Consider the following 3442-nt stretch of genomic DNA (forward strand, 5'->3'; position numbering starts at 1 on the left):
CACTGTCCCTCCTCTGGACGGGTCCAAACCACTGTCCCTCCTCTGGACATGTCCAAACCACTGTCCCTCCTCTGGACATGTCCAAACCACTGTCCCTCCTCTGGACATGTCCAAACCATCTCAGTGTGTCCTCTCTAACTTTATCTCCCAGTTGTTCAACCTGTGCTGTACCTCTGATGATCTCATTCCTGATCTTCTCAATCCTTATCGCTCCTAAGAAGAACCTGATCATCTTCATTTCTGCTAATTGCAGTCCTGTCTCCTGTCTTTTTTCCATGTCTCTGTCTCCAGACCAGACAACATAGCTGGTCTTGTAAACGTTTCCTTTGAACTTTGCTGACACCCTTTTGTCACAAATCACTCCTGAAACTTTTCTCCATCACTCCATCATGCCTGGACTCTCTTCTTCACCTCTTCACCACACTCCCCATGTTTCTGGACAGTGGACCCCAAGTCCTTGAAGTCCTGCACCTTTGTGACCTCTGCTCCTTGTAGCCTCACTGTTCCACCTCCTCCCTCTCATTCACACACATGGACTCTGTCTTACTACGGCTGACTTTCATTCCTCTTCTTTCAAGTGCATACCTCCACCTCTCCAAGTTCTCTTCCACCTTTTTCCTGTTCTCACCACAGAACACAACATCATCTGCAAACATTATAGTCCATGGGGATTCTTGCCTGACCTCATCTGTTAGTTGGCCCATCACCAGAGCAAACAAGAAGGGGCTCAGAGCTGATCCTTGATGCACTCCCACCTCCACCTTGAAGCTATCTGTCACTCCTACAGAACATCTCACCACTGTCCTGCTGTCCTCAGACATGTCCTGCTGTCCTCATACATGTCCTGTACCAGTCTAACATATTTATCTGCCACTCCAGATTTCCTCATGCAATATCACACCACCTCCCTCGGCACCGTTTTGTCCTCTTTAGTGTCCAGTCTCCCATACAACTCATCATACACCTTCTGCTTTGCCTTAGCTACCTCCCTCTTTGCTCTACGTCCCATCTCCTTATATTCTTGTCTCCTCTCTTCAGTCCTCTCTCTGTCATATTTCTTCTTGGCTAACCTCTTTCTTTGAACATCTTCCTGCACTTCACTATTCCACCACCAGGTTTCCTTATCATCCATTCTCTGTCCAGATGACGCACCAAGTACCTTCCTACCTGTCTCTCTAATTACTGTTGCTGTAGTAGTCCAGTCATCTGGAAGCTCTTTCTTACCACCCAGAGCCTTTAACAGCTCCTCTCTGAATTTCTCACAACATTCTTCCTTCTTCATCTTCCACCATTTGGTCTTCTTCTCTGATTTTTCTCTTCTTCACAACAACAGTCATTCTACACACAACCATCCGATGCTGTCTGGCCACGCTCTCCCCTGCCACAACCTTACAGTCTCCAATCTCCCTCAGGTTTCCTCTTCTACACAGAATGTAGTCGACCTGCGTACTCCTTCCTCCACTCTTTTAGGTCGCTCTATGCTCCTCCCTCTTTTGGAAACAGGTGTTGACTACAGCCATTTCCATTCTCTTGGTAAAATCCACCACCATCTGTCCTTCCTGGTTTCTTTCCTTGACACCAAACCTACCCATCACTTCCTCATCCTCTGTTTCCTTCACCAACATGTCCATTCAGGTCTGCTCCCATCACCACTCTCTCCTCCCTGGGAATACTCTCCATCACTTCATCCAGATCTTTCCAAAATGTATCTTTCTCCTCCACATCACATCCAACCCGTGGAACTTAACCACTGATAACATGTAGCATTCAGGTCTCTCTTGTAAAAGAGTCCCCAAGGCTCAATGGGAATAATCTGTTTAAATAAAGGTTGAATGAATGAAAAAGCATCTGACCCTCTACTTCTACCTTCACCTTTTCACCTCTACTACATTCTTTGCCAACTCCTCCTTCAGGACCACCTGTAACATGGTGGTGGTGTGTATGAGGAGAGCTAGCTTAGCATTAGCAACATGTGCTTCGGTGTAGCTTGGCGTTGCGTCGGGACGAGGGCTGACTGCGGGTCACCCAGAGGCCTCCTCTCGGACCCAGGACTCGCCTCCAGCCCACGTCTTTTCCCCTGGCTCGAAACTCCCTCAGAAGTGGTAAACCACAATATCAATAAAGCAAGGAAACGTCAATTAAGCTTTATCAATTATATTAAATCAAGGCAGGAAAAGGTTACAGTTTACAGCACTGGTCTCTCTGGTCTGTGACGCGTTCACAAACCTGGAAGAGCCCCAATGTCCCATGCCATTACTCATTTATAGGGTCCTGGACTCCTCCTTCACAGAAGGGGGGCTCAATCTGTCAGTGTATGAGGGTGTGTGACCAAGTGTGATCTCAACGGATCTTATGTGGTTCTGACGTGAAAGGAAATATGAGACGGTGCTTCAAAAGCCTTTCTACGTGATGTAGCAAGCAGAAATAAACTCTATTCCTTGACTGATATTGAATCCCAGGCAGACTCTTTTAGAGTTGCTGACCCAGTTTAACCCAGTCAGAACCGGGTCATAATTTCATTATAATCCCGTCTCTGAGCAGATCAAAAACCCCAGGACCAGTCTAGATAAAAATATCTAACATTGGAAAAGAGCAACAGAACGTTGATTCCCACTTGCACTTTATTACATATCTTAGAAAACCATACAGTGCCAGGTCTCCACGGTGCTACTCATACATGAATATATATCGAGTATAGTCCGTATATCCTTCACCACTTGTTACTGAGGTTGAGCGGAGCAGCTAAATGTGTACACAGTGTACAGCTCCCAGCTACACTACTGACTTCTATAATGAGTTATGACATATCAAATGAAGGAGACGCCCACGTGTGGCGTTCAAAAGGTACTACAACAGTAACATACATACTGACTGTTACACACCCCTACTCCATTTCTCTTTCTATCCACACCATGGTAAAACAGTATGAACCCTGCTCCAATGCTGCGAGCCTTGCTGCCCTTCCACTTGGTCTCTTGGACATATAAAACATCTACCTTCCTTCTCAGCATCATGTCAGCCAGCTCTCTACCTTTGCCTGTCATTGTCTCCACATTTAGAGTTGCAACCCTCAGTCCTACATTCTTGACTTTCCTCTTCTCCCTCTGTCCCCCGACATGTTTCCCTCCGCGTGGTCTTCCACTAACAGTAGCACAATTTCTGCCGGCGTCCTGTTTGTTGACAGCACCGGTGGTGGTCGTTGTTAACCCGGGCCTCGACCAATCCGGTATGGTGTGGCTTAGATGAACTCGCATTATAGTTTTGGTCAAAGTGTTTTACATCAGATGTCTTTCCTGACACAACCCTCACCAGAATAATCACTGTGAAAAATCACATCATGCTGCTGCTGATCTGTTTTATGTTGCTGCTAATCTGTTTCATCATGTTGCTGCTGATCTGTTTCATGTTGCTGCTGATCTGTTTCATCATGTTCCTGCTGATC

Source organism: Nematolebias whitei, chromosome 5, assembly GCF_014905685.2.
Source record: "Nematolebias whitei isolate Nwh7 chromosome 5, NemWhi1, whole genome shotgun sequence".
NCBI classification, from domain to species: domain Eukaryota; kingdom Metazoa; phylum Chordata; class Actinopteri; order Cyprinodontiformes; family Rivulidae; genus Nematolebias; species Nematolebias whitei.